This window comes from Ambystoma mexicanum, chromosome 6p, assembly GCF_040938575.1.
Source record: "Ambystoma mexicanum isolate Mex_15411 chromosome 6p, UKY_AmexF1_1, whole genome shotgun sequence".
NCBI classification, from domain to species: Eukaryota; Metazoa; Chordata; class Amphibia; order Caudata; family Ambystomatidae; genus Ambystoma; species Ambystoma mexicanum.
Window position 1 is genome coordinate 1,387,901,674 of NC_090935.1, and position 27,638 is coordinate 1,387,929,311.

General features: G+C 43.0%; 1 long non-coding RNA gene across 1 annotated transcript in view; it reads left to right on the plus strand.

Annotated features, from left to right (window-relative positions):
- The first annotated feature begins 315 nt into the window (after window positions 1–315).
- LOC138510441 (uncharacterized) overlaps window positions 316–27,638 on the plus strand; it is a 54,787-nt gene continuing 27,464 nt past the window's right edge. The window contains exon 1 of the long non-coding RNA XR_011280389.1: window positions 316–507. This is a non-coding gene — a long non-coding RNA (uncharacterized lncRNA). The remainder of the gene's footprint in view (window positions 508–27,638) is intronic.

Genomic DNA, 27,638 nt, shown 5'->3' on the forward strand with positions numbered 1-27,638 from the left:
CTTCTTATTTCACAATATAGCCATTACATTTGGACCTGCACACAGTATGATGTATGTGTATCCATAACGTGATGCAGAAACGTGCATTCAGTGACACAGGTGATCCAATTGAAGTTGAAAAGATATGATGTGCCTGCGCCTTAAAATATAACGACAGTGCTGTGCTGTGCTGAAGTACTTAGTAGAAGCGTTACTATCACTTCAAATATGTTTACTTCCTTGTTAACGTGACGTCTTGTATTAGCAGAAGTGTTAGTATCACTTTAAATATGCTCACTTCCCTGTTGACACAAACGTCTTGTAATCAGACGCGCATGCGCCGACACCGAGGAAACAAAAATCTTCACTTGGAGGAGATTCACACATAAAAGGCGAAATTACCTTCCGACGACAGGACATCTCGGGTTTATTGGGGCAACTACAACGCTTGGGCATAAGCAGAGCGGCCCAAGTTTCCTGAAGGAGCTTTCCTAGCAGCTCGCAAACTGGCACACGAACTGGCAGACGGTAGGTGGGTCGCAGCAGAGAACCTCGTCACCAATTGTAGTGTGGGGACGCGAGGCACTAATGGATGTAAATGTATACACGGGGCTATATATATAGTTAATTAGTATTTATTTTTATATACAATAAGCAAATGGGAAACAGGAGGGAGCTAACATCAATGCCGCTGGTTCAGCTGCTATCCGTTGTCTTTGTTCAACCAGCATTCTACATTCCTTCACAGTAATCTAAGCAGCATGACGCAGGTCGGTGATGCGGACTACTTCACGAGGCGGAATAACATTTTTCTATGAGACACGTAGTGTTCCATTAAAGGTGTCCATAACAAATATGATTATATTACAGTTATGGAGGTTTTAGCCATCATGCTAGTTCTAGATCTATAGTGTCCTGTGCTAGATGTATTTGGATTTTTTGACATAGTTGCCCTGGACCTTCACATCAAATGGCTTGGTGAGCTGTACATAGAGATTTGAATTTGATTCTCTGCAACTCTAGCAGCTAGTGGACAGCTGTGAGGTTTTGCCAAATATAGTATCTGGTTTTGAGTCTTAGGGTCATTCTATCTGCTCTCTTCTGGATGAGTAGGAGTTGGTTGCTCAGTTTATTAATTAGACCGAAGTAGTGGATGCTGCAATACTCCAGGCTACCCAGAATAGGTAATGTCACCAGGTCTATTTTGTTTGACATGTCCAAAATAGGCAACATACAGATTTTCAAATGAATACGGCAATGGAAGCTTGAGGTGATGTAATTTATCTGTCGGTTCAAGGGGAGGTCACCATCAAGTATCATCCGCAGGTGTCTCATTTCCAGGGAATCCAGAAAGGTTGGGCAAATGAATTGGAGGAACCTGGGGAGGTATGCTAAAGAGAACTTGATGTCTGACTTGGTGATGAGTAAGGTTGGACACACTTCCCCAAAACGGTCCTCCTAAGAATTATATGTGCAAAGTGAAAGGTTCTATTTCACTAACATGTTTGTGGAACAGTTTTGGGGTTGCAAAGCACTTTCCTGAACCGACCAGAAGCAATCCATCCCTACCACCCTCCTTGTCCCTCCTGCTTCCATTAGCCCCACAGGATCTCAAGAGTATTTTTGTTTCAAGCACTGATGGGCATGTTATGCAGCACAGTGGAGGATGGCAACAGCCTAACCTCATTTGCAGGGCCCTCACTTGCGCCCCTTTCCAATCTCAAACTTCTATGGATGAATCTCCCGAAAAGTTCTAAACACTTGTGGCACAAAAAACACCCAAAAAGATGGTGATTCTCCAAACATGCTAGACCGCCAGCGTAAAGCCACTACATGTATGTGTTGGTTAGCTTCTTGTTATAGATCATAGATAATTGGCATGGCGTCTGCATGGAGCTGGAAGAAGGTGACCTGTTGATTGATAATATTGGCCAGTGGCTTAATGCAGGCAATGAATAACCAGAGTAGGAGAGCTAATCACTGGGAAACTCCACATGTCAGTGTATTGTATTTGAGTATCCAATTTCACCCGGACTGTTATGTCCTTCAAGAATCATTATATCTAAAGGAGAACCTTACCTTAGAAGCCTAAGGAGCCACGAAGGCAGTGAAATATAATGGTATTGTCTACTCTGTCAGAGGTCTGTGAAAATGTGACCTGTTTTTAATGAGTGAGTTAAGGATTTTATACATTATAATCAGCAGGGTTGATCCTGTCTCTCTGCACAGTATTTAGCCAAATTGGATGTGAAGCTGCCTGTAGACAAGTTGAGCTATTAGGATCTGTTGGTCTAACCAGAACTGCTGGGAGTGCGGCGAGTAGGATAATATTGAGGTGAAGAGTAGGTTCAGCTGATGACCCTGCATGCACCTGGAGTTGTTGACCAACGGCTTGTAACCAAGTGACGACATATGCTTCAAGAATTCTAGTGCAATGCTGTTTTCGGAGTTATGTAATCATAAGTTAATATCTCCCATAATTAGGATTCTGTGAACTGCAGAGTACAGGTATATCATGAGAGCTGGCCAGTCACTCAGCAAATGTATATTCTGTTATGGAGGTGCAAGAGGCAATATGATACCAGTGTCATCCATCAGGCATGTATTGTGAGTAGTTTTGCTTTTGCAGGTTAGACCTGAAGCATCTTTCTGTGCTATGTTGTGTTAAGGATATCTGGAGGTATTCAGAGAAGAAAGGAGCTACTACAATACCCTTCTTACCAAGGTGTTAGTATTTTGCACCATATGGTGAACAGGATGTTGAAGGCAAGCCCCCGAATGATAACACCAGAGAAAATGCAACCTGCTAGGGAAGAAAGGCCCAAGTCAATCTTGTAAGAATAACAAGTTTCAATCTCATGTGCATATGTGGGCAACAGCAAAGAACTCTGCTGCCAAGAACATTCTGCTGAAAAGAGGTACAAGCAGAAACATTTAAGGCAATGATGCAATACATGTAGAACACACCCACGCGGCTGATTGAATGGACCCTATAGAGGTTCTGCCTTTATCTATATGGGATGGCAGTGGGTCTCATTCCGAGTTCGGAGGTAACCACATCGCTATTTGCGGCATGGCTGCTTCCGAACTCGTCCAAACTCCGGCCTGGTGAATGGAGTAATGACCGGTCCGTTCCGAGGTCGGAGGGACCGGCAATTCCCCATTCACCAGGGCAATTCCCCATTCCCATTTGAGCCCCCATAGGGCTCAATGGGAAGGGGGAAGGTGGCAATAATGGTACCGTAAATTACGGTACCGTTATTGACCCTGGAGTCCCTTTGCGGGTTCCGTCCTTAACGCCTGCAAAAAGCAGGCTTTAAGGAAGGAACCGCAAAGGGAACTCGTAGTGGGGCGGTAAGGGTTTAACGGCACCAGTCTCATTACCGGTGACCGTTAACCCTTACCACTCTACTCGGAATGAGGCCCAGTGGACCCAGCCCAGTCTGTCCGTCTTCTATCATGTGGGCACTGCAGGGCTCATCTTCTACTCATGTCGAAGGTCAGAAAACAAATTAACTATACTCCTACTATACAGCTTGTTTATCACTCATACCATACACTTGGCAGGCTTCAAAACAGACACACAGTAGGTTCCAGGGCACTCTAACCTTCACCTGAACATTTCACCCACTCCCTCCACATCATCAGACTCCCTGGTCTTTCACCCTCATTTGAACTATAATGTATCCCTCACAGCACCTCACAATACAAATCACACGATTGTCACTGCAATAATATATCCTGTCCAGCCTCTTTGAACATTTCAGCACTTGTTACTTTGGGGTTGATGGTCAAAGGGCACCAGGTGTCATGGAATTCGAGGATCTTATGGTTTAGTCAGTTATATGGTCTATAACTTGTGGTCACTCGGGAATGGGCCGGGTTGTGCTTTGGCCAAAGTGAGATAACATGCACACCAGGCTCTAATCGTGGCCTTGTATGGCACATTCCTTTTGGGTGAAAGACACATCTTCACAACACTTTCCACAACAATGGACAAACAGTGTGGTGGGTGGGGGTGCAAACTGTCCTCACGGGAGCTCGGGCATGTCTGGAGATTTCAGTTGCCTTGTGGATTTGGGCCTAGAACATGCAATGCCGCCTTTACTATACTTACCGCGCAAGCCTCCTCTTTTACCTAAGAATATTAATATCAAAATAGCAATGCCGCTCGCACCTTGGGGCGCACCATATGAATATGCTATAAATGATGATGTTAGCATGGGGTCCTGCTGGATGGGAAAGCGCTCCTTTCACTGGCCCCTTAACACCCAGGTTCCATAAAGTGCCTCAAATGCACCTCGCCTTACTTTAAAGTGCCTTGGGGGGGATAGGGCTGACCCCTTCCCAACATTCCCCTCTTTCGTTACTTCTACAGTAGAACATTCTGGAATTGCTCTGCACTCCCAGTCCCCAGTTTCTACATCCACATATGGCTTATTCCTTTTTACTGGCACCCACGCCCTATACACTGATGATTGTAAACTCTCTCCCCTACGTGCATACTCTTCAGGTGACCACATCATGTAAAAGCATCCCCCTTCTCCCACCAGGTCCACCCAAATCTCTGTGTAGTTTTCTGGATTAGGGGGTTGGGAAATGACAGTGTGGTGTAAAGGGTCATTTTCATGGCCATACGGGATGGGACACATTTCATACTTGGGCCACTCTGTGGAACATTGGTTTGTACTTCAATGCTTTTAGTTTCGCGAGCTGCTTTTGAACCCCCATTTGATACCATCATTATTGCGCTATTGGGTGCCAGAGTGGCACACCTTCAAAGAACCAGCTGACATGTGCAGAATATTACCAGGATGAACACAATGATGGGCATTACCATCTTCATGATTGCTCCTAGGCACAATGGGGCCCAATTGAAAGTCATACTTAGAAATCATTGTCCTGAATTCCTCCTTCCTTCTTGCAAACAACTAAACCATGGACAACTGCAATGATGTGGGATAGTGATGCCTTTTCTGTGTCTTCTGGAGGTCTGAAAGTGTAACAGGAATTGCCAATTATTTTGCGAACCCCACCCTTTATTGCTGTCAACATATCGAGCACATATCTATTTTGCATTGTCATAAGTCTTAGTGCTCACAACTCAACCTCGATAACCCCATTCTCTGTGTCATTTGCAAGATGGACCAGTTCCCACTGCACAATCTGTAGCCATTTGGCATTGGCTGCTGCCTGTTGCCCTGGCAAGAGTAGGGAAGCAAACAAGTATTCTGCTGAGCTTAACAGCCAATATTCTTTTGCTATTTCAGCAAGCAAAGTGGAAGAGTCTTTAGATATGTAATTCAACCTTTCCTTCCTCTACGGTTGTTAGAACTGTCCTTTTCCTAGCCGGATGTTGGGCTCTTTCGTGGCCACCAAACTTATAATTTAATCTGGAACTATGCCTCAAATGGTTGTTCGACCCACAGATCCAGAACTTTATAATGGACCTTTTTGAGAAAAGTGTGATGAATGACCTGAAGAGAATAGACTACCAGAAATCTGCACCTGTTAATATCAAGAATTGTCAACTCGAACATGTTGAGATGCTGGCTAATGATGAAGAACTTACAATCGAACCAGCCGACAAGGGTGGTGTCATTGTTGGTATGGACACATCATACTATACACAGAAATGCCTAGAATTGCTCAATGATTCTGTTACCTACACCAAACTGGATAGTGATCCACTACCAAGAATTAAAATCATGACTGATAAAGCAATTGACAACGTGTTTGAAAATGACTAGATCAGTGAAAAAACCAGCCAGTTCCTAATTAACAAACACCCGATCACACCCGTTTTCTATGGCCTACCAAATGTCTATAAGAATAGCAAGAATCTGCCTTTAAGCCCAATAGTAGCGGGCACGGACAGTGTGTTTGACCTGCTTGCATTTTATGTTGATCGGTTATTACAAACCTTAATTCAGAAAATTCCCACACACCTAAAGGACACCACTGACTTTTTGAACTGCCTTCAGGAGATTACAGCTTCAGATGCAAGCTGCATTCTCATCAGTATGGATGTGTGTAGCCTTTACACCTCTATTCCACATGCTGAGGGTATAAGTGCCGTACTTTAGCTTTTGTTGAATCACTTGCACATAAGAGGGAACAAGGAATTTGTCGTAGAATTACTGGTAATAATATTATACAACAGCTATTTCCGATTTCAGGGCAAATACTACGTGCAGTCGTCGGGTACATCCAGGGACGTCATTTCACCAAAATGCCAGGGGTAGCAGAAGTGACATCACATGACCCTTGACCCCTGGTGACATCACAGGAAGTGATGTCATTTGACCCCACCCCAAAGTGATATTGTGGGATGCGATGGAACGCGACCTTTCCCCCGTTGACAAAACAGGACGTGCTATCACATAGCATTGTACACTACAAGAGATGTGGTTACGATATCGCTATAATGTGATGTACATTTCATACAAGAATGGATCGCCATATGTATCGTTAAGATCAGTGTATATAGGCCCATATTACCAAATTACTGTGAATGCAAGCAGACGTCCACGACCAAATGATAAGTTATTATATAGCACTTACGCTTAAGTGCTTTATATAGAAAAAATATACACCCAATATCACCCAACCTGTGTTGGTACTCATTTATCGACCTCAGAAGGATTAAAGGCTGAGTTGAGGTGTTTAAGAACAGACTAAATCAGTGACTCACCCCCTGAAGTGTGCCTGAGATAAACCTTTAATGAGTCTAGCAATTATTGTATAGAATTCCAGAAAGACACATTATTTGGTAATCCTAATCTTTCTTATTTAGGGTCAGTGCTGAAAGTGTTAGACTTGTGTCACTCCTTTTCTTCTTTTTCTTCTTTTTTTTTTTAACGGGCTTTAACAAGAAAGCCAGCCACGCCAGAACTCAAGAGCCACATGGTGCTGGCCACAGCCCGTGAGCTTACATTACAAAAAAAAAAAATAATAAAAAACTTTTTTTTTCTTTTTTTTCTATTTTTTCTAGAGGTCGCCAGGGTGACCACAGAGGTCGCAAGGGAGAGCCCAGAGGTCGCAGTTGCGACCTCTGGCGACCCCCAAATGACGTCCCTGGGTACATCAATGGGGTCAGCTATGGCCCCTGTATATGCTAACACCTACATGTACAAATTTGAAAAGGATCATGTACTGGACAATCCAATTAGGTCATCGAAGATTCTAATGTGGAAATGATTTATAGATGACATTTTTGGCATCTGATGTGGACAAGACATGAATTAGACCTTTTCCTTGAATATTTCAAATCAGTACACAATAAAATCACATTCACTAGGGAAATAGGAGAGCCATCTCTACAATTGGGAGCACGCAAAGGTGTCGGTGGCATTCCGGCTGTGACTTGCAAATACGGCTACTTTGCGCAAACGATTCCATGAATACATGGAGCGCGCATTTTTTATTCCGCGCGCAGGCTCACACAGTGTCCTTTTTAGCACGCAGACCTTGCAGGATAAATGTGCACTTTTCCATTAATCGGGCCCAGAATACTTTCCAAACAATTGGTAGATTTGGAGCAGGATAATGCAGTTATTCAGTTAAGAAAAAGACTTGACACAAAATGCAGATGGCACTTAGAGGTACTAATCAGATCCAAGACAGTTTGTCATCTCAGTGCTTCTGCCCTGCACTCCCAATCCCTATCATTGAAAGCATATCCTAATGAAAACACCAAGGACCTGATTCATGGAATTTTCTGCAGCGTTCAAAGTGACTTTGCACTGCTGAAAAGTGACATTGCACTGCCGATATGTAACCCTGATTCACGGAACAGTGCAAAGTGTATTTTTGCAGTGCAAAGTCAGTCCAAAGTCACTTTTCAGCAGTGTAAAGTTGCTCTGAACCGTTCAAAAGAGTCCATGAATCGGGCCCCAAGGGGGTGGCTGTGATGGATGCATGATTGCTGGACACCTGCATGCCTCATAAAATCTTCCCGTGTGACTCAACCCCACACACTTTCAGGATTATTGGAAGGTGTACATTTGCGATCCCTAAGCTCTTATTCATTTAATTTGTATGGTGCCGGAGCACGCAGGCATCAGGGCGCCAAAACAAACACACAGAGAAAGGGGGAACAGGACAGCAGGTGGAGTCATCACACAAAGTTAGTTAAAAGGGGTCGTCTTTAGTTTCCGACCAGAATTTCTTCATAGGTCTGATATCTAGGGAGAGGGAGTTCCGGACTTTAACAGTCACAACAGGAGAAGATCTACCAAGCAATTGGCAAGATTGAATTTAAGGTTTTTAACCAGCGCTAAGGATGATGAGCATAATTTTCTTGGGTGATCCTAAGGAGAGACAAGCTCTTTGATGTATGATATGATATGATAGTTTATTTTTTATTGCGCCTATACACAATGTGTTTCAAAGCGCTTCAAGACAAGGAAGGGAACAAGGGAAAATAACGACATTCTTACAGGACATGAACAGTAAGGATGTGAAATTAACTGTCATACTCGGCCTGACGACATTTCTGATTGTGCAAGAGCTAAGACATAGATAAGGAAGGGAGGGGGACAGTGGGAAGGAAATGGAAACAGACAGGCGACTACCATACTAGGCCTGAAAACATTTATGGTAGAGCCGAAGAAAAACAAAAGGTGAGGGAGAGGGGTGCAGAAAGGGAGAGGAGGAACAAAACAAGCGACTATCGTACTAGGCCTGATGACATTTCAGATAGTGCTGGGGATTGGGGGGTGACGGGGAAGGGGAGGAGACAGACGAGGTTGCTATCATACTAGGTCCAGGGACAATTCTGATAAGTGCATAGACAATAGTAAGGGGAGGAGATGGGAAAAAGGGTGGGTGTGCCATGTAGTGCCTTATGGACAAGTGAGGCCCCCTTGAATTCTAGGCATGCAGTGACAGGGTGCCAGTGAAGATCTCTACGGCTATCTGAGGTGTGATCTCTTTTAGATTTCCTTTTTGCAATGTGGACAGCATTGTTTTGTATCACTTGTAAGGCCTGGATATTCTTTTTATTGGCCCCAAACAGGAGTGCATTTCCGTAGTGAAGTCTGGGTAGAATGATAGCCCGAGCCACTGATGCGCAGTTGTATTCCTCAGGAGCCTGATGTAATAGGTACTGTTTTTCACATCCTGATTAACGTGTATCTCAGCGCTAAGCAGAACGTACAGATAGAAGCCCAGAGTCTTAATACTCTTTGAGACCTGGGTGGCGCATCCGTGGATATGGAAGGACGGATATATGGGTCAAGCTTGTATCTAGTGTGAGCAGAACCTAATATCAATAGGTCAGTGTTATTCCCATTGAGACACATCCAGTTGGTGTTCTTCCAGGCTTCAATGCGACCGTAGATGGTTTGACGTAGTGTTGCATTGTGACTGTATTCTCCTGTCAGTATGACAACCAACTGGGTGTCATCAAAGTAGTTAGTGAAAAACACTTTGAGTTTGTCTAGAAGGTTGCAGAAAGGCCAGATGTACTCATTAAACAGTAGGGGAGACATGCACGCTCCCTTAGGGACCCCACGAGAGATGGGGGAGAGAGGTGAAGTGGCATTGCCCCAACCTACTCTAGTGGAGCGATGTGAGAGGAAAGATTGAATCCATTGGATGGTCTCCGAGCTGCAATGGCCAGTGTTTTCTAAGGTTAGCAGCAACCGATCATGGTGTAGGAGGTCGAAAGCAGCTGATAGGTCCAATAGGACCAGCATGCCGTAGTGACCTTTGTCAGTGATTCTCAACATATGGGTTTGGAGGTCCAGAAGTGCTGTTTCTGTGCCATAGCGGGGACGGCAACCAGACTGTCTGGGGTGTAGGACATTTGATTTTTCAACAATGCCTTGAAGCTGGGTGGTGGCACATTTGTCTAATATATTTAGCAGGAAATGGCAATTTGTGATGGGGTGCAGGTTGTTAGAGTCTTCATGAAGAATCACTTTCATTTGGTATGCTGACTGGGTACTGGGCTCGGGCAGGCCTCTGCGGCCTAGTAGAAGAGCACAAACACCCATGCTGCAGCTTTGGAGAGCGGAAGAGGAAGTGACAAGCTGTTAAGTGACTTCAATTCAGCAATCCCACTAAGTCAGTGCCTCGTCTGGGATGCCAAAGGGAAGCCCTTATTTATATATTTTTATGACAAGTTATACTCTGGATGATAAACCCTTACATAACGCCCCTCTCTTTGAATCCCCCTGACCTCACTGAGCCAAGAAGTAGGTTTGATTTGCAATTTAAAACAATATATATATATATATATATATCACACTTTTATAATAAATTAATATTTGATATCACACTTAAGGATATGACAGTGATCAACAATGGATAATATTTCAATTGTACGCTTTTTTAATTACTTAGGAGTTGGTATTGGAAGGAAAAGGTAACTGAGAATGCTTTTATGGTTTCAAGGAAAAACAATGATGGAAAGAATGCAGTACAGAAATAACTGGTAGGGTTTCACAAGAGATAATATGTTCACTTTTCCCCTTGTGGCAATTCACTCCCCCCCTATGCAATATAAGGAGATGGAAGTAAAGCACACGGTTTTCAGGAATACAATCACAATACAATACGAATTTCAGTTCCCCCCTAGCAAGCTTAGAGAAACAGGGATGGTTTTAAACACAGGCCAAAGTACTTTTAAATGTGGTATGCAAAGAAGGGAAAAATATGCTAAAAATGATTTTAATTCCCTGTAGGAGGTTCAGGGTAGGTGATAGCTATTTAAGATTAGTTCAAGTCACACTGGCAACGCTTAGCAGGTTGAAAACGAATTTTAGCAGTTCAAGCAAAAGCGGCTATCTTTGACAGGAGCTAATTTTTCAATTTGCAGCAATTTTTCCGAATGCGTCGAGCGCGATTATGGAATAACTATAAGGAATAGAAAGTCGGAAAGTTAGAATCTTAGCTTTAAAATGAACGTCAAATCTCGTTCCTAGCACCTACGATTCAAAAGATACAGACGATTTAGTGAAGGTAGTTTCTCGAAATGAAAGTAAACTTCAGAATGACAAAATGACACTTTTACAGCTTTGAAATGACGGAATGAACACACGATTCCTATGATGCAGTTCTGGACAGGTTCAAATGTTTTGAATCAGATTATTTTAAACTAAGAGATGGGTGCTCCACAGTTCTGGCTGGATACTCACTCCTAATTTTGGACAGGAATGCGACTTCGTCACGGATCGGGTCAGGATTGGACTGGACTTCTGGCGGCTTCTGGTACTGGTTCTGCTCACAGCGGTCTGGTCTGGGTCTGCTAGCGGCACTGCGGTCTCGTCTGGGTCTCTGGTTCTGCTGGTCTGGATCAAGTGGATTCTGGATACAGCACTGCTTTCTGGGTACTGGCACAGGGTTCTAGGTAGAATCAAACAGCTCAGCCCGGCTGTTTGAATAATTTGCAAAAGATTTTGAGGCCTGCTGAAAAAGGATTCAGCCTTGTGGTTCAGGCCTTAATGCTACAAGTTCTGAAGTCTGGATTCTAAGTTCTGGAGATGGTCCTTCTGGATATTGTCTGGTCCGGCAAAGTGCTTCGCAAGAAAATGGAAAGTGAGTGTCTTGCCTGTCCAAAGCAGTCTCTTTTTATGTGTTTTGAAAATGGGTGTGTGCGTGGGCATAACTAAGCCTGCCCCTCACAACTTGTCATTGGCCAAGCTCTCCTCTCTCCCTTGATTGGGGGAAGGAATGGAGTGTCATCGTGATAAGGTATGTTTTATGAGTCCGAGGATCCTCCCCTTTGCATTTACTTAGAAAAATCAATTTGACCCAAAACACATATTTCCCAGATACACAGTTTGTTGAAATTACATGTACACATTGCAGATGAATTAAGGTACATTCTTGCCCAACTCTGATCTTTCTAAGAGCTTGGGTTAAGAAATGACAAACATTTTTCATTTTTAGTGACTTTCACCATATTGGTTTTTGCTCAAAATGTACACAGACCTGCACCCCTTCCCTGAGCATATTACAGTAATTTACTATGTCTCTAGCATAAACCCTGTGTCTGCAATATTAATAAATAGCGAGGTTTGGACCCAGAACACTGCAGAAAGTGGAGTTTGGTCTCAAATTGTGAGGGCATTTTCCATATTAAGGACCTCCACATTGTACATTTCTGTGAGCTTAATACAAGATTTCAGAAGCATTTAACTTAAACATATATTTGCTGCAATATGAATCCACAAACCAGTCTGGCCCGCTCCCCAGAACCTGGTGAGTCAGAGATCACAGGCCTCTCCTTCCTGGCAAGGCAGATGTTGACAGTTACACACCAATCTGCATTTCTATTCAGTTGAAAGGGTCTATTGTGTTGTTTCCTGCAGGCTGCAGGGGAAACTCCTCCCTCTCAATCAACAGGGCCATGTGATATCCTGGGCTGTTTAGTGGGTCTCTGAGGTGTTAATGGTTCTCAGGAAAAGCAAGTCTTTTGAACTTTTAATTACATAAGACCACCTTCTGTTCACTGCACAGTTCTGCAAGACAGCTCTCCTGTCAAGATTTATAGAGCACCAGCGCCGGTCAGTGGCTTGCAATGGTACTGCACCCATTTTTGGGAGCTGTCTTGAATTAATACATTTCAAAAAGAGGATTTTACTTGATAGCATTTGATCCTTGCTAACAGTGTATTAAGGTAGATTCTGCAGTAGAGTTTTGAAATATGCATTTTGAGCTTGTATTCAGAGAAACAAAGGTGATTTCAAAGCGCTTTTGGAGCTTACAGGCACTGCTGTTTTTCCTTGGCACCACGTTTCACTCATGGCGCTTCTGTTCCACCACGCTCGCACTGGTGGGTGGCAGGTCAGGCGACCATTTTGGTGTGCGCAAAAACTGTGCGGTTTTCCTGGATTCTGGCGCAATGTGGGCTTTTCGGCCATCTTGGATTTTCTGAGCCCACAGCCCCAAATGTTGCAGCATAATAACTCGAACATGGGTCAAAACCCCTGACAAAGCAACACAGAACAAGTGGTCGGAGGTTAACCCTGAGCATTCCAGAATGCTGCAAAGTGGCCTGTACAGAGTAGAGAGTAATGGCAGGCCTGGGGAGAGACAAGGGAGCAGAGGCGTGAAGACTGTCAGCGCAGGAGGGCACTAAACGCCCTGCTCTGAGGTTCCTCCCTGAGTAGGCAGAGAGAGGAGAGTGCAGTCCTTACAATAAAGCAAGAAAGGGAGTGCATGAGGAGGTAAGACTAGATCTGGCCCCCAGATCTGCAGGAGATTAGGTATGGTGAGTGCCCACAAAGTGATAACCAATGGAGGCCCAGTGTGTGCCCTCTCCAATTTGACGAGTGCTATTTGCAGTTGTAGTAGGGGTCTGATTTGGGTAAAATCAATCCCGCAAAAGAGAGCACAAATGGGGGAGTGGGTGATGCAGCAGACTCAGATTTGTTGAGTGCCACTGTGGCAAACAGCACGAGGAACAGTGTACCCTAGCTATGGAGTTCTACAAGGGGTCTGTACTTCTGCCCACCTGCACAGATAATAGCTGCTGACCCTGCACAGTGTAGCGAGGAATCTGGTGACTCTCACACATTTTCTGTGTTTATTGGGTGGAACACCGATAATGAGGGAACATCCAGCTCCAGCTCCATATTGGTTCCATTTGTGGGAGTCAGGCAAAGGGAAGGGTTTCAAATAATGCCTTTAATACTTCTCAAGGAAGGGAATGAGAAGGGCTTAATGGAATGAGTAGGGCTTTCGGAAAAGATGCCGAGGCAGTCACACAACAGAAACACGACATGAGGAATATATTAGGAGAGCTCAGAGCCATGAGACCAGAACTACCAGTATCAGTATCAGAGCTGAAAGGTACAATGCATAAAATGGAAGACAGGCTTGAGGCAGCGGAAAATAATCAATTTTCTCATGGACTTACTTGAGCATAAGTATGCAAAAAGGTTGGAAGTGGTATAGAAGAGACCCAAGGAATTGGAAGGTAGATGAAATTGAGACTAGAGAGAGGTGTAGCAACTTATGAATCTTTGGCATGCTGGACAGCAAGAATGAGACCCAGGGAAGTGCAAATGGCAGATTAAAACCTGGTGGAAATCCTTTTTTTAAAGACCATGTGGGTTTTCACCTGAAGGTTGACAGATGTAAGCATAGTTTGTGGACCCCAGAGCCACAGGACTATCTAAGGCAATTGTCCACTTTTTCACTTTGGTGGTATTTTCTTACTGGTGGTATAAACTCTACATAGACTTACCAGATCACCTGAATACTGTAATATGGGGAACCAGCTCTTTACGATTTGCCCCAGTTCACAGTGATTTATTGTGCAGCATGCAGTAAAAACAAATACCTCCTTGGCTTTCTACCCGTCTATATGCTTCCATGAGTAATCAGAACACACAATAAATAGACCCAGGCTGACTTACTTCTTTTGCATACGCTTTATAAGCAATTGGAGTTCATGAGTAATACAAACAACTTATACATGATGGTGAGTCTTCCAACATGAAGAAAAAGTGTATTCTTCAGATTGCAATGCAGCTCCTAGCACATCTCATGCTAATGTTTTCCCCATGAAGGAAAGCTTTTCTCTTTTATTTTACAATCAATTTCAATTAGCCTTTCATGCTGGTTGTCCAGAACCCTATTATAACTGGCCCCGAAGCTTATCAGTTGTCTTGTTTGCCACTTGCTTTTTGGACGGTGGAGAAAACAGATAAAGACACTACCCACGTTTGTTAATGTAGGACAAAGGTCAGCAACCTGCAGCTGTCTATAACAAGTTTTCATTAAACATTCATTCCACTCACCTCACTTGTACTATGATCTCACCTAAAGCATGCTTGTTTCTGTGTGCCCTCAGACTGCAAGGCTAGGATTCCCTCTCCTCTCGGCTGTTGAGAATCTCCCCACAGCAGCTCGGCTGGTCAGTGTTTGCACTGGAAAATTTCTTATCTGCTTTTATTCCATTTTCGGTAGGACAGCTCAGCACACACTCTTCCGAGAGACAACCAGCCTGCACACCATCAGCAACACAGCACACCCACTTCTGAGAGACAGCCCCCCGCTTTGCACTGCACTTCCCTTTTTAAGGCTTCTTTCTGATCTGCTCATAAAATGTATGTTTGCCTACAGAAAGTGTTAGAAATTGCCTGCCCCACACTCTGACATGTGCCAATCAAACACCCCTCTAAATAGTCAAACCTCCTGGAAACCTTAAGAAAACATGTGTTTAGTCTGCATCTTTGACAGTGATTCAAGGCAGCAGAAAATAGATGTGCAAAGATTTACATTTATCCATGCTGGCTTCCTCCAGCAGAAAACTATCAATTGAGCTACTTGAGCAATGTGGCTTTTCACATTGCTCAGCTCACATCTTCCTTACAACACAGCTTCAATTCTGCACATTTATTCTATTCTGCACATTTATTCTATTCTGCATTTGCCAACCACATTGCACAGCCTGTGCTGGTACTATTTCATAAAAGGAGGCGGCTTGTACCATAGTTCTGTACCAATATTTTGTACCAGTAAACTTTGGAGTGAGTTGCCTTTAACATTAGTGTCAGGATAGATTTGTAATTTTGGGGTATAAGTGATTTATGGTTAGTAATTATTAGTCTTACATTTAATTGCAATTCAGTCCATATTGAACCATCGTGTTGTGTCCAAATTATATCATCAGCTTTTATGTAATACCGAATGTAATACCGAATTCAAACCCCCCGTTTACTCTTTATGTTTTCCATGCATCCACAATACTGAATCACATCAGATTCACATCAGCGTCTCACCCCATAGTCTCAAACCCATTACTGTCAAATTCTGTTCTGGCTGAAATTCAGGGCCCCATTTTCCCTACACAGACCTTACAGAGGAGGGAGAGCTAGGGATGGGAGATGCACAGCAGTAGTGAGATGCCACAGTTTTAAGGACATGGAATGGATCCTGTGAAGAGCAGGGGAGGTAGAATTGATGCAAAATAAAGGCAATAAGACTTGTCTTCGACCTAGACAAGATAAGAGAATGTCAGCCATTAACTACATGTCAAAGGGAGAAATACGTTAAATGCATTTGATTTTGTTTGCAAAAGCAATATGGAATTCTTATCAGATATTCAATTGGAAATTGATTATTTGATCTGGCCTTCAAGTATTTTAGATATTCTTTACAAAAAAGTTAAATGCGGCACTTGTAATCAAAACTTAACCATCTGCAATACCAATAACTTGTTCTCAGATTGCATCAAATCTCTGGCAACATTTCTTCATTTTCAGCACTTTCTGAGTATGTTTCCGGATAAGGCTAAGCAAAGGATGTTTGTGAATTTTTGGTTCATCCTCTGGGAAACAATGATTGTTATGTCACCAGATTGTGCATAGAAAATCCAAATAGAAATTGTAGATTGTATGTGTTAATAACCATAACAAGGAACAATAATTGATCGTGTGTGAAAGCCTGAGTGACCAGCACTTAAAATAATGTTCATGGTTTGTCTCTGATCAACAATTACTTTACTTACTTGCTGATTTCAGTGAGTACATACGAAATAAAGCATTAACGTGAAGGGACCATTACTTAACACAAATTATCTTTGGGAAGTATGCAGGCTTTTGTCAAAAAATCACTTACTGTGAAGGATTGCCATCTGACAAGGGTGTAAAAACACGAGATTGTGTTGATTTTTATTAATAATACATTGATGCAGGTAATCCATCTCATAAGGGCATTCTCCTAACTAACCCCCCTTTCATTAAAATATATGCCAAACGCATAGTGTACACTCATCTCCAACTGCATCCATATCCTGATCAGCATGCCCTGCTCTCGAGTGGCACAGAACATGCTCAGAGGTCAGAGGTGTATTGTTTGACAGCTGATGTGACTGTAAAGTCACTGAGGTGAAGAAACTGCATTTAAGTGTACATCTATGTTACAAATTAATCCGAATTATGATAAACTGCCAATCCAGGGGCAGAATAATCTAACAACATAAACCATACCTATTTGTTGTAGTGATTGGTTGTTCACATACTTAGAAAACCAACACTGATTTGTAATATACCAGTGTCCACCCTGGAAGCTCAGGCAGCTATGGAAGGCTATGTGTATTTCAGGCACCTGCTTGCTGCATTCAATTAAATGAGACAAAATGAAGGCTGGATGCCTCTGTTGACTCTCTGGGTGGAATGGTAGCTCTTACCTTTCCAGTCCCAACTGGATTTAGCCAAAGAGTCTGCCTTGAAAGAGTCATTTCTTTGTAAAGGCCTGCCTCACACTCTGCTGCTGCATGCCATAGAGTCTTTGAAGCTGCAGGCTTGGAAAAGGGTAGATGTGGACAACAGGGAGCACACAAGGGTTGGAGGATGGAGTCCTCCATCTTATTTTTCTGTGGCCTTTTCCTCTTTTTGTCTCCTCCATCTCGGGCAGACCAAGGCACTTTGGGTATGACATCAGAAGGCAAGGGGTCTTGTAACAAGGAAAGTGATGGGACTGCTTAAAGCCGGCTTGCTTTCCTCCAATCCCATGTGGCATTTTCCCTATAAAAGAAGATGTCTCTGACTCCCTATTTAATTCACTTTTGGACCTTCAAGGAATTAAGTAAGAATGTATGTGGACATCTTTTGGGAGAGTTGATATTTCCAAAATCGTAAGCCATTGAGATGAAAAAGGAGTGCTCAAAAACAGAGGCAAGCTCTGTTCCCTACTCAAGGTCAGGATACATTTGGGGGTGACCAGACCATCAGACCAAAACCTAAGACTTTGCTTGCAATCCTCCCAAGGCTGTGTGAGCAGAGACTGAGAAGAACTCACCTTGTCCTGGAGTCCCCTGGAGTATGCCTCAAAGCATCCTGAAAGCCAGAACAGCCATTATGCCTATTTTTGCTGTTTGAACAGATTTGAACCATCTTCAAACCAAGTATGACACATTCAAACCAACTAGACCTGCTGGTGCTGCCTTTCTCAGTCACTCGAATTTGAACCTCTGTGGTTGAACATTTGAGCCAACACCCCACCGCCCCCACACTCTACCAATCAGAGCATGTCACCTATTTGTCCTGAACAACCAGCTTGCAGCTGTGGATGACTTTGATCCACTGCCTCTTCAACTATGGATGCCAACTTCAAAGCACCCGATCATGACTCAAACCACTTGAGCATTACCTGACTCATCAACCCAAGCCAGCAGTTACCAATTTCTCGAACCAACTGCATCTTTGACTGAGCCTGGTGAGCCATCTGAGCTGCTTCGCTCAAATGCCACATTCAAACAGCACAGAACACCTGCTTCAAACAGAATTGACACCAGAACGCTGCTTGAACCAACACGACTTGACACACCCCAACCTGGTTCAACCCGCATCTACACAATATTGAAGCCTGGTTCGACACCATCAAACTGCCTAACATTGGAATCAGGTCGTTTTATGTAACTGTGTCCCTGCAGTCTAACTTTTGGGACCCTACAGATGAGTGAGTTAAGTGCCTTTTGCACCCTTTTCCACCAAAACATATCACTTTGAATAATATTGTTGCATTCTTTGATTGTCTCCTCCCTGACGAAGACCCAGAGTGCTTATCCATTCCTGTTCTGCATCTTTTGTATTCTATTACAGGGGTGTTTTTTTATAGTGTTTTTTAATGATTAGCTGTTTGATTGTTTCAATTAAAGTATATATTTATATGGAACCTTAATTAGATTTTTTATTTTATTTTGGCAGGTGCCTACATTTGCTGTTTGAGTTGCTACCGCCTCACTTTCACACCTCCTTTTAGCAGAATTACCTTCCCTCAGCCCACGTTACAAATAAAGGTAGCAGAGGTATATCTCTTGGTTGTGTCAGTTTTATCAGCATGATTGGGATCACTCTATGTCTGTAGAAGTGTAATGGCTGTAAAGGTAGTTTAGCCTGTATGTACCCATACTCCCGCAGGGCCATAGTCATTGTGTCACGCTTACACCTTTTGTGGGTCATTTGAAATAAAATGCACAGTTTATCCAAGGGACCTCCAATGTTGTGCTGATTGGTCTCCTGCATGCATTGTTCAACATTGGCAACGTGGTGTGTTATTGTGAAGAGTACAAGCAGGTGAAATCGCCTTTGCACTTCACTTCCCTTTTATTCTCCATCTTGGAAAGAAAATTAATGCTTTACATGCAGTTTTTTTATTAAGGATTCCTATGGAATCTACCTGTTCATTAGCAGGTGCAAATGCAAAGAGGATTCCTTAGGAATCCATTGGTTATGAGGCTACATGAAAATCGCCTGCAGGCATAAAATGTGATGTTCTTCCAAGACACAGGAGTAAAGCAAAGTGGAGGTGCGAACGAAAATGCTGTGGAGATTAAAAGCAAAGCATGAATGGTACTCCAAGGGATTTAAATGACCACCTTAGAGTTTTTGGCAGAAATTATGCAGTGATTCAATGACAAAATTGGAGTGGAAGAAATTGAAACACCATTGCACCTTGCCATGTAACAGGTTATTTGGCCATGTTTGTTCTCAGTGGAGGGGCTCTCAGACCTTTTTGTGCATTTTTAGAAACTTTGGGTTTCACCCTAAATTACCCAGGGTAATCCAGACGTGGACCACTTGCTCACTGTGCTTGTAGAGACACAGCTTCAACTCACTGATGAGGCCCGACTACCCCAAAACACGTGTCTAGGGTTGCTGTTGGTACTCTTGTTCAGAGGAGAATTGCCTTGCATTTTGGTGCTGCACTGCCCTTGTGGGTGGGACGAAGATTGATACGGAAATGGTATTTTTCACCTCTGTTAAAGGGACACAGATCTTAAATGTGGTTGTAGACCCTCCTAAGTGGGCACCTTCCCATAGAACATGTTATTTGGCCGTGTTTGTTCTTGCTAAAGGAGGCTACCAGACCTTTTTTTTTCATTTTTAGGAACTTTGGGGTTCACCCTAAATTACCCACGGTAATCCAGACGTGGACCCCTTGCACACTGTGCTTACAGAGGCACGGCTTCACCTAACTGATGAGGCTCGACCATGCTGAAACACGTGTCTGGGGTTGCTGTTGGTACTCTTGTTCAGAGGAGAATTGCCTAGCATTTCAGTGCTGGACTGCCCTTGTGGGTGGGACAAAGACTGATCTGTAAATTGATATTTCTCCTCTGTGAAAGTTACAGTGAGCTTAAACGTGGTTTAGACCCTCCTGAGTGGACTCCTTCCCATAGAACAGGTTATTTGTGTGTTTTGGGTAAAGGAGCTGCCAGACATGTTTGTGCATTTATAGGAACTTTGGGTTTCACCCTAAATTACCCAGGGTAATCCAGACGTGGACCCCTAGCTCACTGTGATTAGGGAGGCACAGCTACACCTCACTGATGAGGCCCGACTAGGCCAAAACATGTGTTTGGGGTCGCTGTTGGTATGCTTGTTCACAGGAGAATTGCCTAGCATTTTAATGCTGGACTGCCCTTGTTGGTGGCACAAAGAATGATATGCAAATGGATATATATCTTCTCTATGAAGGTACAATGAGCTAAAACATGGTTTTTAACTCTCCCGAGTGTGCACCTTGCCAGAGAACAGGTTATTTGGCCATGTTTGTTCTCGGGAGAGGGGCACCAAGACCTTTTTGTGCATTTTTAGGAACTTTGGTTTTCATCCTAAGTTACCCATGGCAATCCAAATGTAGACACTTTTGCTCACTGTGCTTAGATAGGCACAGCATCACCTCACTAATAAGCCCAGACTAGGCCAACACATGTGTCTGGGGTTTCTGTTGGTACTATTGTTCAAAGGAGAATTGCCTAGCATTTCGGTGCCGGACTGCCCTTGTAGGTGGGACGAAGACTGATATGCAAATAGGTATTTCTCCTCTGTGAAAGGTACAGTGAGCTAAAAAGTGGTTGTAGACCCTCCCGAATGGGCACCTTCTCATAGAACAGGTTATTTGGCCATGTTTGTTCTCATTAGAAGGGTTCCCAGAACCTTTTTGTGTGTTTTGTTTGTATATATACCTTTATTCTCTACCAAGTATTAACGTTGCATATTGCAGTTTTTCAGCATCAAAAAAAGTATTGTTTCAAAATAATACATACATATATTTGTACATATGCTGAAGACATTCTGGCTCCAATAGACGCAGCTAAATAAAATATCAACTGTTTCAACTGAAATAATTGTGAAGTATGGTATGTTACAGTTGTATGGTGAATTGTTTGTTAGCACTAGGTTATTCTCCTCGGAGTAACAATCTTTCCACTTTCATGGGTTCACAGAGTGGGACAAACGTATCAGCATGATTCACATTCAATGTAAATATGAAACATAAGTTTATTATTATTATTATTATTATTATTATTATTATTATTATTATTTAGTGCAGACCTAGCATCAATAAGCAACAGACCACTTTACAATTATAGGGGGAAGAACAAGGTCACAAAAGAAGAGAAACAACAGAGAGGGGACCTAAAGACAGGGGAGGGCAAGGGCAGGCAATTTGGCAGCAAGCAATCAGGAGAGGAAACAGTGGAGAGCAAATCACTTCGTCTCAGGAAGGGTGGAGACTGAAGGGTATGTGGAGCTAGGTGTTATTCCTTGAAGAGGAGGGTCATGAGCTCCTTCTTGAATTGCAGAAGTGAGGGGCGAGTCTGATGTTGACTGGAGGAGGTTTGAAAATCTTGGTGAGTAGAAAGGGAGGGTCTGCCTTCAGGGTATTTTCTTCATTTACCAGCAGAGTTCAAGACAGCACATGTCCTTACTCCTGGTGCATCATAGGCATTTGGACAGCCTGCGTTTCTCAGTGAGGTAGTTTAGGGACTACAGGGTCACAGCCTTGTAGATGACGCAACTAGATTTGAGGATGATACCAGTTTACAGGTGGAGCCAGTGCAGTTCAAGGAGGGAGAGTCCAGGTGATGTGGTCAAATGTGGTGAGTCCTTTAATGAGTTCTGCTGCAGAATGCAGGACACATCTGATGAGTTCTGCTGCAGCATGCAGGACACATCTCAAGGCTGCCCAGGTAGTTTTTGGAATGCTTTCTATAAGGGCATTGCCATTATCCAGGCAGAGGAAGACCAAGGTGTGAACGGCAGATATGAAGTCGATTTCTGGGATGAAGGGCTTGGGGTTCATTTAGTGCCCGATGGATTTGAAGAGACCTCTGCTTTCACTGTTGGCCTTGACTATGGTGTTTTGTATTAGTTGGCCTTAGCAGTGGTGATCAGTCATCTACATGCAACACAGATTCTTTTCTTTTTTCATAATGGTTTATTTGTTGTATTTGAGTTCTTGAGTGTACCGCGGTGTGGGAGATTTAGTTTTGAGGGTGCGTTGTTTCTTTACGGACTGGCAGTTGATGTTGGTGGTGAGGGTGCTGTTGAGTTCTAAAATAAGCAAGTTGTGGTCCTTGGTCATCAGAGGTAAATAGGCACATGTGATGTGGAGGTTGGCAAGGTCTTCTGTAAGATCCTCCACTGAGAAGTTCTCACGTGATCTGTAGGTGTGTTTGCTGTGTTCCCAATGGGTTTGCTTGACTGGTGTGGTGTTACTAATGTCAAAAGATATTGCCAGTTGGTCTGACGAGTCGAGCTGGAATGGGCAGCTGTGATGGAGAATGGGCAGGGAAGTGATGATTATGTTGAGGATATTACCTTTGCTGTGAGTTGGGTCTTTCATATACTCTGGAAGGTTCATAGTATTGAGTAGGCAGTGGAGACCTTTCTTGATTGACCTGGTTGCTGGTTTACCAAGGTTGTTGAAGTAATTGAGGAAGATGTGGTTGTCATGCTTGAGAGACATGGTGGTGACTACACCTGTGAAATCTTCAATTAAGGCATTGTTGGGCTTAGACTGTCTGTAGGTGAGGTGAAGAGGGAATGTGTCTGTTGAAGAGAGCAGAAAGGGGCAAGAAAGGTCATTAGAAAGAGCCAATGGTGGTAAAGTCCAGTCGGGCGCATGGCATGACGCATTAATAATAATAATGACAAGCCTTTAGTGATTCTATGTGGTAGGTCTCATAGCATTTCTTGTAGCCTTTGAGTATCAATTTGCCACAGGAGGATATAATTGATAGAAGAGAGATCCATTCCTCTATAGGAACAGGTCATTTTTAGGGAGTGGAGAACCGCGCAGCATATACTTGGATGCATACTTTCAGGACTTCCCGAATCAGAGAGCACCTGGGATCTGCAGACCATGCAGGAGAACGTATCCTTGATAAGTCAAGATCCAGGTGAGGCCATCTTTACTTTTCTCTGGTGTAGAACTATGTCCTGAAAAAATGACTATTCTAAATCAGGGACTTACATCTGTACGTTCTAATCTGACTAATTGGTTCAAATCTGAGCTTGGGGTGAGACAGTTCCTTTGAAAAGTCAGATTAGTAGCATTCTGCAAGGAACAGAGAGAAAACAAAGTGATAGAAGATACTGGCTCACATACAAAATTCACTTTCACACCCCAGGAAACCAACTATCCACAGAGATCATTACATTTGAAAATTCCATCATCAATAGCCTCTTGTCGCTACAGAATGGTCATAAATCACTGCAACATAATTTTACTAACATTGAGACATCTGCCCTTAAATCCCTGTACAATGACAGTAATTTGGTAATTAAACCATCAGAAAAGTGTGGGAGTATAGTGGACTGAAGTCATCACAACATGAGACCATGGTCCAAAGTCTCCTTGAAGATTGGGAGAATTACACACTTCCAAAGATACACAGAAACTTGAATGGTCCCCCTGGCAGACCATGAGTCACCGGCTGTAGCTCAATACTTTAACCCCTCAGCTATTTCATTGACAACTTTCTTAAATCTCTTAGTCGATGAACAAAATCTTTTCAACAGGACCCTACCTCAGGAGTTAAGATATTTGAAGGCATACACATAGACCCAGACTGTGATTTGCTAGTTACTATGGACATTCAATCCTTATACATGAGTATTCCCCAAGAAGATGCCATAGAATGCATTAGACAGCATCTCAAGAACCATACTGTTGATTGCGTGCTCATTTAATTTATCATTGATTTAATGACTGTAGCACTCCAAATAAACTATTTCCAATTCTATAAACGATTTTACCCACCACGCACAGCAATGGGTATGCATTTGCCCCTGTGTCGCAGTCATATACATGGCAGACTTTGCTGATCAATATATATGCCCTTAGCCTGTTTTTAAATAATATCACAATGTGGAACAATACATTGATGTTATAATTTTCATTTCAGCAGGTAACAGCAATCTGCTACTTGAATGTTATTGATGATAAAGGACTGTAACCCTAATATCAAGTTTATGATTGAACATAGCAAAAGGATTATCAACTTTTTATACTGCTGCATTTAAAATGAGAATTACAACCATTTGTGTACTCTATATTGCCCAGTGATAGACATACTTTACTCTACTAAACGTGTTTTCATCCTTGGAATCTCAAAGATAATTTACCTCTTGGCAAGTTTTTCAGACTATGTCATAACTACACTGCAATCTCAGATTTCCAACATAACACTGAGATTTTATATGAACAGCTCAACACTAGAGGATACCCCAGAAAACTGTTGAATTAATGTAAGACAAGAGCTATCTACACCCTTAGGAAAACCCACCTCACAGTTCGAAACAAACCAATCGCACAGCCCAGAATGACATGTGTGATCACCCTCTGCCATCACACTTTGGTTCTGAAAATGATCATTACAAATATTGGCCAAACGTGAAAATCAGTCTTCCCAACATAGGATTGCTCTATTTTTGCCCTCAAACAAGAACATCAAAGACTAACAGGTACATTCTCAACTTGTCCAAAATAAGGAAAACCACATTATGGCATCTGTGCCCGATACTTGCCCTGTGCACATTGTTCTGTGCGTAAATTCACAAAATAATCACTACTTTCACATTTGAAACCAAGCCATGGCAATTAAAAGAAATGGCCAAATGTAAGACACAACAAGTAATTTGTTGCATTAAATGTCTATGCAAACTGAGATACATAGGACAAACAATGCAGGAAGCACACATCCTTATTTCGGAACAACGGTCCAGGATAAAATTTGTATTTGTATTTATTGATTTATAAAGCGCCTTACGCCAAAGTGCTGTACATGGAACAACATAATAAATAAAACATGAACGATAAAACTGTTGAAGCAATTACAATATGAATCAATTAAACAATAAAACAGTGAGAAGGGCAATTAACTGAAGGGGAAAGAGAGGAAAGGGAGATAGGACAGGTTAGGGGGAGTGGAGGAGGAGGGCAGGAGGAGGAAAGGGAGGGTAGAAGAGGGGAGGGAGGGGAGGGGAGAAAGTCCGGGAAAAGAGTGAGGAAGGGGGGAAGTAGAAGGGGGTAAGGGTTTCAAGGAGGAGAATGGAGAAGGAGAGATTTAAGGGAAGTGCGGAATGAAGTGAAGGTGGGGGAAGAGCGGATAGCAAGAGGAAGGGAGTTCCAGTGTAGAGGTGCTAAGAGTTGGAAGGAGAGAAAACGGGAGGAGGCACAGCGGGGTGGGGTGAAGTGAGAAGGAAATGGTCAGAAGACCGAAGGGAACGGGAGGGGGAGTAGAAGGAGAGAAGGGAGGAGAGATAAGGGGGGGCAAGACCATGGAGAGATTTGAAGACAAGGCAGAGAAATTGAAATTTAAGTTGGGAGTGAAAAGGAAGCCAGCCAAGGTAGGAGAGAGAGGATGAGATGGAATCACGGGAGGTAAGGAGACAGAGGGTGTGAACAGCAGAGTGGTAGATGGATTTAAGAGGGGCAAGGTGAGAAGTAGGAAGTCCAAAGAGTAAGGAAGAGCAGTAGAAGAGGTGGGAGAAGATGAGGGAGGAGATTAAGAGTTCAGTAGCATGAAAAGTGAGAGAGGGACAGATTTTGCGAATGTTGAAGAGGTGGAAGTGACAGGAGCAAGAAGTGAGGGAGATGTGTTGGGAGAAGGAGAGAGATGAGTCAACGAGAACGCCTAAGTTACGAGCCTGAACAGAGATAGGGAGGTTGGAGGGAGGGAAGTGAATGAAAGGGGGAGGAGGAGGAGAAAGAGAGTTAGAGGCAAAGAATACGACTTCTGTCTTGTCGGTGTTGAGAGAGAGAAATCGGGAAGACATCCAGTTCTTAATGGCAGTAAGGCAGGAAGAGAGTTGTAGGTGGAGGTCAGTTGAGAAGGAGGAGAAGGAGAGGAAGAGTTGAGTGTCGTCGACATAGAAGTGGTGGGAGATGCCAAAAGAGGAGATAATAGGAGCAATGAGGGAGGTGTATAGAGAGAAGAGGAAAGGGCCAAGCACGGAGCCTTGGGGTACGCCATATTCAAGAGGATAGTTAGGAGAGGAACGGCCACCCCAGGAGACTGTAAAGGAGCGGGAAGAGAGGTAAGAGGAGAAGCAGTTGAGTACATCAAAGAACACAGTCAAAACATCCACAAATGTGGAACATCAACTTCTAATAAAAGAAACACAATGGATTCACAGGATGCAAATGCATCCACATGACTTGAATGATCAATGTGTTATTCTGTATTAAATATACCAGCCATTGTGTTTTTCTAGTGCCTCGCGATTCATTACTGCTTAATGATATATGTTATTTTATTTGTATCGTGCTCGTACACAAGTGTTTCAGAGCGCGACAAGGTTAGGGAGGGGAAACAGGGGAGAACAACAACAACGATCTTACTAGGCCCAGTGACATTGAGAACGTGCAAGTGCATGGAAAAGGGAAAGGGGAAAAAGTGCATGGAAAAGGGGAGAGTGGAAAGTGCGGAGCAGAGGAGAACAGAAATAAATAATAAATAAAAGATAAATAAATAGATAATGGAGGCAATATAGCATCTCTGTGTGGTTTCTGATCGCTTGTTACCCTGGTGTTATGTTCTACACATTGTTTGCTCATCCTCCAAATCTAGATGGTACTGCACGGCTTTGTATTCGCATGCTTGTGCATTCATGCTCAACTGCCAGGTTCAGGGGTTGGTTAAAGGCTTAACATTGACATACACAAGCATTCATTACATATGTGAGAACATCATTGTACCGGACTCATTGCATCACCATGCTCCAATGTGGTGATGTCATCACACTTACGTGCTTCATTTACCCACACCGTTCTCACTGGTGTTTTCCCACTATGGACCTACACCCTGTGGGAGAGCCACACAACTCATTTCAATCCTCTAGGTAATGATAGACAGACACAAGTCCTCCTGCCTTTAATTCTCTTCAAATATCAAATTTCTCATTTCTGGGACAACAGTTAGGGCCAATAGACTGAGGAACCTTTTCACTTGTTAAACCATATTGTCCTAAGTACTATTCCTCTATGTAGGATATCTTTTTTAAAATATGTTTATCCTTTGAGTCTGTTAGAATTTGATGACATTTGCTGTAACCTGTTTAGTGTTATGCAACATTTTCCTTTCACTGTAGTCACCAGCTATGCACTAACTATATGAAATGTTTTTCCAAAACTTGATTTTTTATAAATGCATTGTCTCTTAAATTAATTGCATATGATGCACTAAAATAAGACTATACATATTTGACTTCTATTGGTATTAGATATTCTTTAATACATTAGGGATTTGAGTGCCAGCAATTATACATTTAATTGTGCTGATGAATAGCTTTCAAATGAATACTTTGAACAATATTCTGACAGGAGCTATTTATGTCTTTCCTCAGTTCCTGGTCACAAAGGGACCACTGTTCTTTGTTTGCCCTTTGGGGATGAGGGCATCT